The sequence below is a fragment of the Nilaparvata lugens genome, chromosome 7 (genome assembly GCF_014356525.2).
Source record: "Nilaparvata lugens isolate BPH chromosome 7, ASM1435652v1, whole genome shotgun sequence".
NCBI lineage: Eukaryota > Metazoa > Arthropoda > Insecta > Hemiptera > Delphacidae > Nilaparvata > Nilaparvata lugens.
Genome location: NC_052510.1, coordinates 17797630 through 17814292, shown reverse-complemented (window position 1 = coordinate 17814292; position 16663 = coordinate 17797630). Strand labels below are relative to the sequence as shown.

The following is a 16663-nucleotide window of genomic DNA, read 5'->3' as shown; positions in this document are numbered from 1 at the left end:
GGAAAAAGAGCCCCCTGAGTGGGTTCTGAATGGTTTGCAAGAGTTTCAAACTGAAGTAAGCATCATCATCTTGAAAAATGAGAATGTTGCAAAAATGAAATTCTGTAATAATAATATTCAACTAAGCAACAAATGCTCAACAATCTGGAATAAACTCAACCTTCTTGATTTTACATCTTGTTCACTGCTGAGTTTACAATCAGAATTAGGGCGGTTTAATAACGCGACACGCAATTACATGATTTCTTTATAACTCGTTGTAATTCACGGCCGAATTAATTAAAAAGCTGCGAAGGATCACATTTTTATTGCAGCGACGTGCCTGCTGCGTAATAAAACGCTAGAATTTCATAATCACTCATGAGAGTTATGGCTCGGCAGCGCACAGATTTTATGGGACAATGACTCTGCCCGAATACTTTATTGCTGTTCAAATCGATTGAGGAAAGTCGCTCCGAAAATTTTTCACATGAAGAAAATTTGGAAACATATGATTGGGGTTCATTGTAGGTCGACGTACTTTCAAGGACAATACCTCCTGTCGATAGAATGGTTCTAAAATCCATTTCGTATTGTAGGTCAAAGATATTCATGAGAAGGAGTAGAAGATAGTAAGATTAACATTCATTCAAGAACGAGTATTCTTCCATAGGATTGGTAATCACTATAGCATCCTCTTATGGAATCACTGAGCACCGTGATCGAAACACCAGTAGAAATATGAATAATACATAATTTACTACATGATCAATCCTTTCGATTGATCAAGAGAGTAGAAGCGTAGTGCCATTGATCAACTGGTTGTTAAAAACACAATGCGTTGAAATTGCTGATAATACAACAAATCAAACTTCCTGAAACGCTTCACGAGTAGAGAATCTGTTAACTATTAAACATAATAATATGAAACGATAACTTTTGATATAATAAGTAATTGACTTTTTAATGTTTGACTTTTTGATTCAAAGAGGTGGGAGAAATATGTGGAACGCGATCTAAAGACGGTTGGAGATCGTAACTGGAGTAGGCAGGTCAATGATTGAGACAGATGGAGAGGCTCTGTGAGAGAGGCTAAGGGTTGTTAAGACCTGTGGAGCTGAGGAGTAAATGAGTAAGTAGGAGATTTCAGGTCGAAGATACTAATCACTATAACATAGAATTATAACAATAGCAACAATTACAATAATTGTAGCTTAGGTTGAGAATACTTTGTTGTTGGGATTTGGCTCTAATAAAACTTGTTAATGGAGCTACAATTCATGCACGGGACATGGGAGTACTTACTTATTCATAATTTTTATTATAAAGCTTCGAAATAATTTGTCATCTACAATATTAATTATAATTGTCAATGACAACAAGTATTCTATACTCAACTCCCAATCTATTTATTTTCAAAATTGAACTTCCAAAAGTCTTAAATTGGATTTAACAGTGTTGGAGTTACAGAGGTAAATGGATGGGGAAATTCAATATATTTCCCCAAGGCAACGAGTGCATAGTTCTGCACAACATTACTGTTGAAAAATAGTAATTTCGATGAATTTTCACAGAAATTCTATCCCTGTTTTTATATCAAGGGAGCAAAACAGAATGAACGAAAATTTTAAAAACAGCCAAGTTAGCGTTTATTCGGCAAATAAAGAGAGAGAAAATTCAGCAGCTCTTGCAGCAGAGGCAAATGCACAGGGGTTGGGCAGGCTCTGATGCAGTTGGATGGTGCTCCAGGGATTATTGCATAGGACAGAGATAAGCCTTCCACTCTCCTCCTCTGGGAGAACTTCTGTGAACGGAGATAGAACGCTAGAGAGAGAGTTTTGGAAGTGAGAGGGAGTGAGTGTGTGGGTGAGAGTGAGCGAATTAGAGATGGAGACTGAAAGAGAAAGAGAGTGTGAGGAACAGTATGAGGGAGTGTGAGAGAGTGTGAGATCGAGAAGCATCGTTGATGCTGGATCCGCTTTCGTCTCCAGGGAGCACCTTTCGTGATCCCTTTGCGCTAACGCTTCTGCATTGACAGATAGATATCTGCGATGGATAAAGCAGCCGAGATAGATAGCTAGACGTCACAGATCGCGTCGTTTATAGATCGTGTAACTTTCTCCTCGAAGAAGTACGATTCTCTTCACCTGAGCAAATATGTATTCAGCCGAAACTGATAACATTGAGTTCAGCATTCACTGGTTTATGGGTCTGTAGCACTGGCCTCTCAATAAATTGGAGATGGATAAGACGTTTTCAATTATACAGTTATTTATTTGTTAGTTTCTGAGTGTTTCTTTAGAGCTCTAAGATAAGATAATGCGCAATTAACAGTAGAAATAAATAAACAAGTGTAATTTGAAAAAAATGACAAAATACTATTTTAGCTGTGATTTAGTTCTTTGTTACAAAATGATTCATTCTAGGAGAAACTTATTCCCGCAATTTCATCGTGTACAATAAAGGAAACAATTTGTAAGGAATAACAGAGTTCATTGAAAGAAGACTTCATTGAGTAAATTGGATGGAACTTGAATAAAGACTTGAGATGAAAGTTAACTTTTCCTTCAAGCTGTGTTTGTACAATAATATAAACAATGACTTGAGAGTGGGAGTCTGTTTTCCCCTACAGAGTGGGAAATATTTTTACACACTTTCTTTTTTCATTCATATGTTAATTATTCATTGAAATAACATTTCCTCTAATCAATTTCGATCCTGATAACTTCACTGGGTAGACCAACTGAATGAATTGAAATAAATATGAGGCAAATATTATTTACAGGTGTTGTACTATGGAAAACCAACTCTTCCTCCCATACACACTTCGACATTAGATTTGTGAATTTCCAACTAATTTGCTGTAATTCTCAAATAATTTCATATATGTCCAGTGTAAGGAGTGTTTCTCTGGGATTTGAAATCACATAGACGTTTGAGACTATATAGTTATGATTATATATTTCCTACACTAATCTTCTGTAGAACAAGCTCCAGGAGAAGGACACTGCAATATGAATTGTAGTCACTGATAGAGTATCCTCCTACATGCTCTTAGTACAAAAATATATAGAATAAATTCGGTGACTTCCAGTAACATTGGGTAATACGGCAAGGCAGAACATCCAAAAGGATCTCTTCGCCAATAAAAGCATGCCTCCTTCTGGTGGCAGTACAAATAATTGACCAACGCAAAGTGTCATGGCGCCGGCACAAATCACATCACTTCACACCGCAGCGTCATCTGCTGTCCGTCATAAATTAATTTCGCAATAGTGTTAATTAAGAGGGGTGCGCTAACAGCTGTTTGTATGAGTTTGAAATGTACAAGAGTCTTGTGTCACATCTGGCAAGGGTCTACGACCCCCTTCACCCATCTCACCGTCACCAAAACTACTGCAGCACTCGATTTGGGTGTCGAACTGTTGACGATTCTGCATCGATTCACTCGACAACTTCTCAGACGATATCGTGGATGAAATCGCTGCTGCATCAGTTGCAGATTCGCTTAAACTCAGCAGATTGATTGTGACAGATTGTCATGCAGATGGTGGTTGAGGAGTCCTTAGATTGTAACCGTTCTATGTGGCTTGTGCCAGCATTTACAATAAGGAAAACACAGAGCTACAAGAAGGTCAAGTGGAGTGAAAACTAGCATCAATACTAAGGTACTTCATATTTTCGCCAATATATAATTTTGTTTTCGTGCCAACTCCAAACCAGTATCAAGTTTATGAAGAACGGCTATCAAGCTGTAAAGTAATGAGATATATTTGTAGAAGCTTATCAAGTTTCAAGTGGGATAAGAACCTGATTTCATCAAGAAAATGTTCAAATCAATATAATTTCAAACTCATACCAAGATTATCGCATTACTCATACCAATCACTCAAACATACCAAATTATAGAGTGAATTCATACCAAATTATCGAGTGTGTAAGCACCTAGTAAATCAAACAGTATGTAAATTATATCAATCACGTAATCACATACTGGTAGTCTCAATTTCAGTTACTTCTCAAGTAGTAAGACTAGAGTTTTTCAATAAATCAGGGTTTATTGTTCTTATTGAAGGTCCAAATTACGTCTTAAATGCTACTCCCACACCTCAACTTGACCATGATTTCTCTTGCAAGGTCATTTGAGGTTTCAAATTTCAATAAGCGATTGAATCGTGTGGAACACCCCCTCTCAAATACATTTTATCGAATAAGTGATGACTTTTTTTTACATGAAATGCATTTGATACTGCAAATAATAATTATTAAGGAAATATGAATGGGCTGAGATAGCCTCGATTTGTACTTAATATTGATTGATCCAATCTTTGTCAACTAAGATACGAATATGACTAAGAATAAACGATACTGTGAGTAAAAAAAAAACATTTTTCAAGTGTCACCACTCTATTGTAGCTCTAGCATCAATAGATAGATAGATAATTATTTTGAAAAATCTATTAGAATCAGAGGAAATGAATCGATTTGGTATATCTTGATTCAGTAAAACATTTTTATCTCTCCAGAAGCATTCCAATTCGGTCGTGGAGTCACGACGACTGTGATTGAATTCTAATTCAACTCGTCGAAGTAATTAAGATTAGCCGGATCAGAAAGAATGGCGCTAATCTCAACTGGAATACAATTGGTCCTATCATGCAGCCTTATCACCAGATTTTGTTTTCAGCGAGCGAAGACTGCTCTTTGTAATCAGACGACGCGGAATGATTAGTACGAGCCGGCCTGATAAGAAGATTACATAGAAGAGCGGATTATGAGAGAATAATTTCTCTTTCAAATTGAAAAGTGGGGCTCATCCTTTATTCTTATCTAGTTTATGGTGATCAAGTCGGTTATTACGTTATTTTCGAAGCCTTTAGAGCATCTAATTTTCAATTTTTTCTTATCGTTTAATATCGCACAATATCAAACACAGGAGTCTTGTAATCCAATTTACGTACTGAGTACGGGAGAAACTTAATAGAAGCAGGTTAACGTAGCTTATAGTGAAAGTTTTTTTAAGATAACACCCACATAAGCCCTGGAATTGTGAATTGGTGAAGAGAGGGATGATGATTAAAGATGAATGGAGCTATAGTTCAAGTTTAGTTACGAGACAACGGGAATTGTTTTTCAAGCTCAAAACTGTTAGTAGTGGAGCTTTCCTCAAGCAGTCACCTCTACTACATGAAAGTCCACAGCAAATAACTTATTTTTTTCTCATTCCAACCTATCATATAACTATTCAACTTCATAGATGAAGTGAAGCATAAACCTCGGATTTTATCATATCGAAAATCAAAAATATTCAAAACTAGAATGGAATTCAATCAATACTGTTCTAAAAAGTGGAAAAATATTTCAATATTGGAAATATTAAATGGTATGAGATGATAGAATATTCCAATAAATGATTGAAATAATTGTAGTGTGAATCAGTTGCACATACCTGTTCAATTTTACATTCGGGACTGCAACCCACATCAAAAGGCGCTGCTTCCCCAGTTTGGCTCTGATACAACAAAATAAATATTGAAATAGATTATTGGTCATGTATTTACAGTATTACTTGCAGGAACCCGTGCTTCGCAAGGATCTATTTTCAAACTTGATAATCTGAAAACTTGACGTAATGAAATTTTGAAGAATTTAAAATAGGCCTATAACCATCCTTGGTTAATCAAGAATCTAGCCTATTTGCAAAATTTCAAGTTAATTAGTCCAGTAGTTCAGACGTGATGATGCGTCAAACTTAATTTTCCTATCCTTTACGTGTATAAGCCAACTCTTAATTTTATTATAGATATGGTTAACGACTGCAAGAGATAGGAGTGTCGAACAGGGAAGTTGTGAAACTATGATAGCGCCAGAAGTGTCTCAAACACAATAGTAGGTACTACATGAACTTTTTGAAAGTGATTTGAAAAAAAAAATTAAAACAACACAACTTAAAGTTGTCAACCTTATCATTCTACCATCATTCTACCTCCTTTTAGAGAGGCTTTTGTTTGAGCCGAATGAAATCTTCCATCTTCTATATATATATAAATGAATGTCTGTTTGTGTGTTTGTTCCCTATGACTCGAAAAATACTTGACATAACGGCATGAAACTTTGGGAATATGTTGTGTGAATATTGGGGATGGTTTCTGACCAGAAATTTTTATAGGGTGGCTAATAATGATTATTTATTAATCCATTTTACAGACCTATGTTTTCGAAATTGTCGGCCCAGCGGCTACCGAAGAACGGAAAGATGATCATGATTCAAGATCATATTGCGATAATATGATTCAGCATCTAAAGTTACCAGCTGTAATAAACACGTCACCCTAATGATAAATTGTGTAGGCTACTGGTATTGCAACGGTAGTTTGGAGTTGAAGTGTAGTTGATTGGTACCAGCTGTAGATAATGGTTCTTCAGAAGACCTACACAAATAATTATCACTCCCCTATCGTTGGTTGAGTTCAAAGCCACTGATCAATTCCATCGGGTTCTTTTTACGTTCAGTAAAAAACCTGATCACAGATTAGTGTTGATGAGAGCACTCTAGTGTGCTACTACATCATTGTTAAATAGCCTCCATGCTCATTGTACTAGTCGCTCTTGGAATGTCTCCACAGTTTGGAGCTTGTAAATATTGTTCTAATAAATTGAAGTTATAATTATAAATCTCGTCAATTTAATTATCACTTATGACCTACACATTAGATAAACATGGTGTCAGGTTTTACTACAGTGCATAATTTTCAGTTTGTAGTTCTGACATTATTTTTTAATGAATAACGATTTGCCTTGGCTTGGCTGCAATCGGTAAAGCATGAGAGTTAAATTATATAAATCTGGTCGTGGTTTTCTAGAATACAATTTCGCTAAAATCTTTATAAACTCACTCAGGAGCTCTTGCAAATTATTGCTTGGACAATTTATAGAAATTTCTGGAAAGTATTATTTTCAGAGATTTAATCAACAACACAGTATATGGCTGTGAAAACCAGATTATTCTATTACTGATAAAATTGGATGGTAACCCTCTTAATAATTTAATACTGATAATTAATTAATAAATAGATATGTGATTTGTACTCTGTGGTATTGGGGAATAAAATGAATGGTACACCATAAAAAATTTGATACATATATTGTATGAATAAATATTAAAGTCAGATCAATATAGAAAATATATAGAGCAACAAAATATACAATGAAAACAAGAATAAATATATCAAGATAAAATATCACAGACCAGTACACTATTCTTCAGCTCTATAGCACGAAACTTCACCATGTGCTTTTCAATTCATTGATAATATGCATTTATTTGCATGCAGCTTTGGTATCGACTTGCTGTTGCTTGTTTGATTTCGGTAATCTCACTTTATATCTTATTTCATGAATCATAGAATGATAAATTGATAGATCATAGATTATAAATATAATAATTTCTGTAATTTCCAGTATATTTCTCAATAACATATATATCTCTCAGGGCAGAAGGTTTGGCCTCTGATGGAAATAGATAAATCAATTTATCCAGTGAACAAGAGCTACATTATATTATAGAAATTATTATATAGAATCAATGATTGGGTGAGCGTTTGTTTTACAAGATGAGAATTTAATATTCCTTTAATTTGTGTACCTTTGGATATGTAAATTGACTTATTCTTATTTAATAAAATATTTCTTACACCCTCTTAAGACTTGCACAAGTTTTGTATTAATTCTTAATATTTATGACCTTTCCGACGAGCTAGCTTTTATATTTATTTCACTCGAAGCACTGATGGCGCCCTAACTTTATATTTCGACTATTTATCACTCAGGTGCTGAATTTTTATAAGCTGTTGGCGGCGATCCGAATTTCCTGGTAGTCCTAGATTTTTGGTGGCCGAAGTCGTCTTCTCCCAGGGATTAAATAAATATTTAATGACTTTCGCTTTAATGCAGCATCACTAAGTCTTATAGAAAATTAATGAATGAATTTAAACTTTAAGTCTTTAAAAAGTACAATGTAATAAAGGGTTTTGTGCTCTACAAAATTTTAGTGTCCTTCCATAGTGGTGTCTCGCAGGCAAGTGGGTAGGTTCTACTTTTATTTCCACAATTTTCATTTCCGACTTGCAAATTTACATAAATTTAAATAATCCGTTACCACGCCATTTAAAGTTTCAAATAGTCCGTGCCAATCTACTAAATTATTACCTATATCATACATATGATATTTTATATGTACTCAGGCCATATCTAATACATAAACTGAATGATAAAAATTTACAAAATCTTATCATTTATAGAAATATTTATAAATACATTTGAATCGGCTCTCTATTGCCGCCCATCAATTACTACAATTTTATTGGTTCATGCAAATTCACTACGGTATACATGCGCCTAGGAACCTCCTATTTCCTTAATACTCTAATTTATGCCATGTGCTTTTTTAAAGTCCTCTAGTTGCATATCATTTGGTTACAATAACTTTCTGCCAAGGTGTCTGGCTAGATTTTACGTTATGACTTGATCGATCATTATGTCGCCGATCAGTAGGTATTTTAAGCCTAACCTCAAATTTTCCAATACTTTATATAATATAATATAAGTAGCAAATAACTTTCTTTCTCTATTCGGCTGTTCTAATTTTAGCCGTGATACCTGATATTATCTAATCTTTTAATAATCGTTATCACAATTGGCGATACTAGACTAGCTATTTCAGACCTATAAAATTCTCCCAAATAGTGATTTTGCTCGCCCATCATATTTTAATATGTTACACGCGCCCCCGAATTTGAATTCAAAATATTTTGAGAATCAACAATGTTTTTAATACAAATTCTTTCTTCAACATATCAACATAACCTATAAATATCCACCAAAAACACTTTCAAATATTATCATAATAATTCGCAGACCTTATCTGCTTACGCTCCCCTTAAATCTCCATCAAAACAATAACAAAATTCCTCCTTATGAACACAAAAATATCACAAATAAAACATCTTGAATACATTTCCTCCTCTACAACATAATACAGTACTTTCAAATCTTCCACTTGCAGTGGTACCAACTTATCTTCATACAATAAACATCTGATTCTCATACAATAAATTCCTTTCAAGAAAAGTTTCAATTAACAATTTTGGGGCTCATACTTCATTACAATTTCTTGGTCTCCAAATATTAACAATGTTCTATAAAATCAGGTACAAATTCTTCTTTTTGCTATACATTGGTTTGGGCTTTTATGGTAACTCATTTCAATTGAGGTTTCTCGGTAACAACATGGTATAAACAATGGTAATAATATTATAGAACATATAAATAAATATATTACATTAATAGATACATTAAATAACATATAAATAGCTTTTTGGGTACAATACTTTTCATAACATATATATAAGAGCTGCATACTGGATCTAGGTGGCTTTGGCCGGCTGACTGAATTTCAGATTTCCGCTTTTTTGACGTCATAATTTCCTAGCTTCTATTCGAGCGATACAAGTTAACCTATTCGTCATAATTTCCACATTTTAAGGTAATTTATTATAGATATGGTTAACGACTGCAAGAGATAGGAGTGTCAACAGGGAAGTTGTGAAACTATGATAGCGCCAGAAGTGTCTCAAACACAATAGTAGGTACTACATGAACTTTTTGAAAGTGATTTGAAAAAAAAAATTAAAACAACACAACTTAAAGTTGTCAACCTTATCATTCTACCATCATTCTACCTCCTTTTAGAGAGGCTTTTGTTTGAGCCGAATGAAATCTTCCATCTTATATATAAATGAATGTCTGTTTGTGTGTTGTTCCCTATGACTCGAAAAATACTTGACATAACGGCATGAAACTTGGGAATATGTTGCGTGAATATTGGGGATGGTTTCTGACCAGAAATTTTTATAGGGTGGCTAATAATGATTATTTATTAATCCATTTTACAGACCTATGTTTTCGAAATTGTCGGCCCAGCGGCTACCGAAGAACGGAAAGATGATCATGATTCAAGATCATATTGCGATAATATGATTCAGCATCTAAAGTTACCAGCTGTAATAAACACGTCACCCTAATGATAAATTGTGTAGGCTACTGGTATTGCAACGGTAGTTGGAGTTGAAGTGTAGTTGATTGGTACCAGCTGTAGATAATGGTCTTCAGAAGACCTACACAAATAATTATCACTCCCCTATCGTTGGTTGAGTTCAAAGCCACTGATCAATTCCATCGGGTTCTTTTTACGTTCAGTAAAAAACCTGATCACAGATTAGTGTTGATGAGAGCACTCTAGTGTGCTACTACATCATTGTTAAATAGCCTCCATGCTCATTGTACTAGTCGCTCTTGGAATGTCTCCACAGTTTGGAGCTTGTAAATATTGTTCTAATAAATTGAAGTTATAATTATAAATCTCGTCAATTTAATTATCACTTATGACCTACACATTGGATAAACATGGTGTCAGGTTTTACTACAGTGCATAATTTTCAGTTTGTAGTTCTGACATTATTTTTTAATGAATAACGATTTGCCTTGGCTTGGCTGCAATCGGTAAAGCATGAGAGTTAAATTATATAAATCTGGTCGTGGTTTTCTAGAATACAATTTCGCTAAAATCTTATAAACTCACTCAGGAGCTCTTGCAAATTATTGCTTGGACAATTTATAGAAATTCTGGAAAGTATTATTTTCAGAGATTTAATCAACAACACAGTATATGGCTGTGAAAACCAGTTATTCTATTACTGATAATTGGATGGTAACTCTCTTAATAATTTAATACTGATAATTAATTAATAAATAGATATGTGATTTGTACTCTGTGGTATTGGGGAATAAAATGAATGGTACACCATAAAAAATTTGATACATATATTGTATGAATAATATTAAAGTCAGATCAATATAGAAAATATATAGAGCAACAAAATATACAATGAAAACAAGAATAAATATATCAAGATAAAATATCACAGACCAGTACACTATTCTTTAGCTCTATAGCACGAAATTCACCATGTGCTTTTCAATTCATTTATATATGCATTTATTTGCATGCAGCTTTGGTATCGACTTGCTGTTGCTTGTTGATTTCGGTAATCTCACTTATATCTTATTTCATGAATCATAGAATGATAAATTGATAGATCATAGATTATAAATATAATATTCTGTATTTCCAGTATATTTCTCAATAACATATATATCTCTCAGGGCCGAAGGTTTGGCCTCTGTGGAAATAGATAAATCAATTTATCCAGTGAACAAGAGCTACATTATATTATTGAAAATTATTATATAGAATCAATGATTGGGTGAGCGTTTTGTTTACAAGATGAGAATTTAATATTCCTTAATTTGTGTACCTTGGATATGTAAATTGACTTATTCTTATTTAATAAATATTTCTTATACCTCTTAAGACTTGCACAAGTTTGTATTAATTCTTAATATTTATGACCTTTCGAACGAGCTAGTTATTTTATATTCGAGCACTGTTTTATAAAATTTCGAATTTATCAAGATTTTCATGAATGTTTAGCATCACATGGATTTTCTGAGATTAATTAATGGATTCCAAGAAAATAAAAATTTAATTTTCATGATTTTCATGGTGGTTAGCCAACATCATGGATTTTTGAACTTGTTGGCTCATTTATTTCTGAGCTTGGAAAATCAATTAATTTTTCGATAAATGTATCGTTTCTTCTACTAGACATGATTTCATAAGGAGTATGACCAGTGCTTTCGTTTAGGCTATTATTATAACATTTCTCTAAAAATGATAAGTATTCAACCCATTGTTGATGTTTTTCATTACAGTAAGTCCGCATAAAATGAGAGATCTCTGCCATAAGTTGCTCCACGGGATTAGCGCTGGGGTTATAAAGAGAAGTTCTCGACCATTTAATATGAGCCAGGTGAAGTATTTCTTTCACTGCTTGCTACAGAAATAGGTTGCATTGTCGGATAGGATGCGTTTAGGCTTTCCTACTTCATTAGTCCATCTTCCTGTTACGCATCGGGCCAAGGCTTCTCCTGTTAATTTACCTATGGGAAATAGCATTGTATATTTTGAGAAAATACATGTGAGCACGAATATGTATTTCTTTTCATATTGGGCCATAGGTAATGGACCATATATATCCACTGATATTAATTCCAGTGGTGTACTAGGTAGAATGGGATTTTTTTCGCCTCTGATGTGGTATTGCATATATTTGGCTTTCTGGCATATATCGCAAGCTTTTATTATTTTGGTCACTTTTTTATGCATGTTTTTGAAGTAACAACTTTCCTTTAGCATGTGGTGGGTCTTCATTGCTCCAAAATGTCCAATATGTTTGTGGGCTTCTTTTATCAAGTCTGTTTCTATGTTTGTGGGAATTATTATGCGCCAGTCGTAAGTATTCTAAGCTGGTCGGTGGAACATAAATCCTTTGCAGCGGGTGTACTGTCGCAGGTAGTCGGGCAGTTCAGTAGCTCCTTCCTCCATCAGTTCACGGATCTGGGATAGTTTTGGGTCTTCATATTGTGCGATGCAGATTTTTTCAGGGGTCAATATGGCAGTGTGAATTCGTGGTTGGATATTGGGGGGATATGGTATGCTTTCACTGTTCTTTACTGTGAAACATTTCAGGTTGGTATCTTGACAATATGTGGCATCTATTTCTCTGGATAAAAAGTCGGCAGTCTGATTTTTCTTTCCTGGCAGAGGGGTCAATTCAATATCATACTCTTGAAGTGCAAGGAACCATCTGGATAAGCAGTTGTGATTTAATTTGGCTGTTTTAAAAAATGTTAAGGCTTTATGGTCTGTGTTGATAAATATCTTGTTGCCGAGTAACAATGTCTTCTTGGAAAATCTCTGTGCCTATCGCATAATCCGATGCATCAACATTCAAGAAAAAGGTTTCTTCATGTTAGGATGTTTCAGTACGACAGAGTTTAGGAATGCTTCTTTTAGTTGTTGAAATATGGCCTCTTCATTATCAGTCCATCTCCAAGGTTAGGTGCTGGATAATACGTGACTGAGCTGGGCGGTGTAGTGTGACATTTGTTTGTTAAAGCAGTGGTAGAACTGTAGAAATCCAATAAACTTTTGTAGTTGTTTGCGGTTGATTGGTGATGGAAAATGTCTGATAGCTACTAGTTTATTTGTGTCCTGTGATATGCCAGTTGGTGTAATTATATGTCCTAGGTATTTTACTTCGTTTGCAAAAAATTCACACTTTGATAGTTTCAGTTTCAGTCTGCAATTGATCAGTCTATCAAATACTGTATCCAGATGCTGGCAATGCTCGCGTATATTTTGTGAGGATATCAATCCATCGTCCACGTATAGCATGCATTAGTCTCCGATATCGTATTCTAGCGCCTGTCTCAGACATTGTATAAATATAGCCATAGCATTTTGCAATCCAAATGCTAAACGAGTGAACCTGTAGTTACGTCCATTGAACAGAAAAGATAAATAGTCATGCGACTCCGGTGCTACTTGTACTTGCCAGTATCCTGCACTTAAATCTACCGTTGAATATATGGTCTTGCCATGGATTGTTTGCATGACCTTTCTTCAGTGCGTTTTTTCAAATCAAGTGGTACTATAACTTCGTGTGATTCAGATTCGGTAAAAGCGTGGAATCTCAATGTTTTGAAATTTAAACAGGCTTGGAAATGTTTGAGAAAATCTGTGCCTATTATTAAGTGTGGACCGGATACAGGTAATACAAGAAATGTATAAGCGAATTGTTGTTGTTGAAGGTCTATTTCCAGTAAAAATTGGGTAGTTATATGTATTCGCCGTCCTGGACTGATACCTGATACATATACATTTGTTAGTGGTAGAATAGCTAATTTTGTTTTTTCTTTTAGGCATTGAAATATATCTGCTTGTATAAGGCTACATTGTGAACCACTATCTACTAATGCTTGAACCTTCATTCCATATAATTCGATATCGATATATGCTTGCATCTGTGTATCGGGTATCCTGCATTCTTTTTCTGGTTCTTCTAATAGAATTTCTGGTAAATCATTCCTAAAGGTGGTATATGATGCTGAAGTGTCTGGCTTTTCTTTATTTGTTTCATCAGAGCTTGTATGCGTTATATTGGGGGTATCATATAGTCATGATTTTTTAGCTGTAGTCTTCTCTGTGTCTGGTGGTGGATTATCAGGTGTTGGGTTCTGTGTTCTTTGTTGGTTTAATCTGGTTGCATGTGCTAATGTGTAGTTTGTACTTATTTGATGTGGTGGTAGTTTATGATTTCTATTATAATTATTGTGAGCATAACCATTATTTGTGTTTAATTGGTCCTGGCCATCATAATAATTCCTTAGATTATTTTGCTGTGGGTAATGATTTGTTGGGCAATTTTGAAAACTTCTATTATTCCAATTATTATTTTGTTTATGATCATAGCAGCATTCAAATTGAGGAGTAGATTGGGAGCGATCATATGGTACTGATTCATAAGCTTGACTGGTGTATTGATCAATTTTTGAATCATGTTGATTCTGTGTATACATTTGATCTGACCGGTGATTTGGTATTCCCATCACAGATTGTATGCCATATAGATGGTTTATTAATTGTTTACAATCGGTTATTGGTTGAGTGGCGAGCACCATTCTAACTCGGTAAGGTAGCTTTTTTAAAATGATACTTGCTAAGGCAGATTTGTTTATTGGCTCGTTCAGCTGAGAATTCTTGAACTGTAGGGCAGTGACGAAAGTGGTATATGCACCATCTAAATTAGGATTGAAATCGCATGGTATGATATCCGCTAGTACATCCAACTGTTTACTTCTGCTCCAATACTGTTCCAGGAAGACAGCGATAAACGCCTCCAATGATGTAAACAACTCTACTCCGAAAAAACATCAGGGGTTTGCCACTTAGTAAGCTGGTCAAACGGAGTCGCCACATACTCCAAGAGGTGGGTGCAAGAGTTTGTACTAATTTTATTTGATCAATGAACGGTTGAGGTTGCAAATGGCAATCCGTATTATCGAAACAATTTCAGCGCCAAGACGAAAAATCATACTGGTAATCTACATGGAAAATTCATAAACAAATGTTAGAATTGTGGCAATAATCATGCCATTAATCAATGTCCTGCTTATGGTGAGTTTTGTTTTCCTTGTAACAAGAAAAATCACTTCTCATCTATGAGCAAGTTGAAAAAATCAACTCACAACTTTAATTCCACATCCCAAGGTAATGCTAATAAAAAGTAAATGAATGAGGTAAGTGTAAATAATGAAGACTCAATTGATACTGTAGAAATATACAAATGGAAAATTTTTCAATTAAAACTGTATTGGGAAACAGTAAAAGTGTACATGACTGGTTCGAAACAATTGAAATTAATGGTAAAAAAATTAAATCCAAATTAGACATTGGTGCTAAAACAAACTTGCTATCCTATTCTCAATTTAAGGATTTAGGCCTTACTAATTCAATTATTGAAAATACTGGTGTTATAATTACTTCATTTACTGGTCAGAAAGCTTCAGTAATTGGTAGATGTAACCTAACCTGTCTTGTCAAAGAAAAAACTTGCAAAATTTCTTTTGTAATTGTTGATGTAACCTGCCAACCGTTGTTGGGCCTTAGTACATGTTGCTCCTCAGGTCTAATAACTCGTACCATAGATTCACTTACTGTTGAAGACACATTCATGTGTAAAGATTTTGAAGTAATGTTTGATGGAAATTTAGGAACAATTCCAGGTGCAGTTGAATTAAGCTCAATTGACAACTACGAATCTAAGATTGAACCTTCAAGGAGAGTTCCTTTTGCATTACTTGAACCACTTAAAATTGAACTCAACAACATAGAAAGTAAAGGTATTATTGCTAAAGTAATTGAACCAACTGAATGGGTGAATAGTATGGTATTAATTTACAAGAAGAATTCCGGACTCGGAGTTGTCTTAGATCCACGAAATTTGAACAAGTATTTGAAACGATCTCAGTGTCAAATTCCCACTTCCGAGGAAATTGCGAATAAATTGATAAATTCTAAAGTATACTCTGTTCTAGATGCTAGCTCTGCATTTTGGATGTTCAAACTAGATGATAAAAGTAGTAAATTGTGTACATTCAACACACTTTATGGTAGTTACAAATTTTTGCGTATGCCTTATGGCTTGAGCTGTGCACCAGACATCTTTCAATCAAAAATGAACGAATTTTTTGGTAATATTGATGGTGTTCTTACTTACTTTGATGATATCTGTGTCAGTGGTCAGTGGACCTGATTCGAGAACTCATGATGATAGATTAAGACTAGTTTTAGAAATTGCAAAAGAGAATGGTATAAAATTCAAAATGTCAAAATGTAGCTTTCGTGATACCGAAGAAAAATTTGTAGGTCATGTCTATTCACAATTGGGTATCACCGGATCCAATTAAAGTACTAGCTATTTAGAAAATTAAAACTCCTGCTGATCGTAAGGAACTAGAAAGGTTTCTTGGTGTAACAAATTACTTATCCAAGTTCATTCGTAATTATTCTACTATCACAACACCGTTGAGAGAATTGATGAAAAATGATATATTGTTTCATTGGGATCAACCCAAGAACTAGCTTTCAACAGGCTGAAACAATTGTTAATGAAATCCCCTGTTCTCACATATTTTGATTATAAAAAAAGGTAATATTATC

The 16663-nt window shown here is 34.4% G+C and overlaps 2 protein-coding genes across 2 annotated transcripts in view; one reads left to right on the top strand and one right to left on the bottom strand.

Moving 5' to 3' along the window:
- LOC111050493 overlaps positions 1 to 5483 on the bottom strand; it is a 117581-nt gene extending 112098 nt beyond the window's left edge. The window contains exon 1 of the mRNA XM_039432228.1: positions 5429 to 5483. The gene's annotated coding sequence lies outside the window, so the exon portion shown is untranslated. The remainder of the gene's footprint in view (positions 1 to 5428) is intronic.
- Positions 1 to 16663, top strand: part of LOC111047271 (cytochrome P450 4C1-like) — a 437563-nt gene that overhangs the window by 343660 nt on the left and 77240 nt on the right. The window lies entirely within an intron of this gene.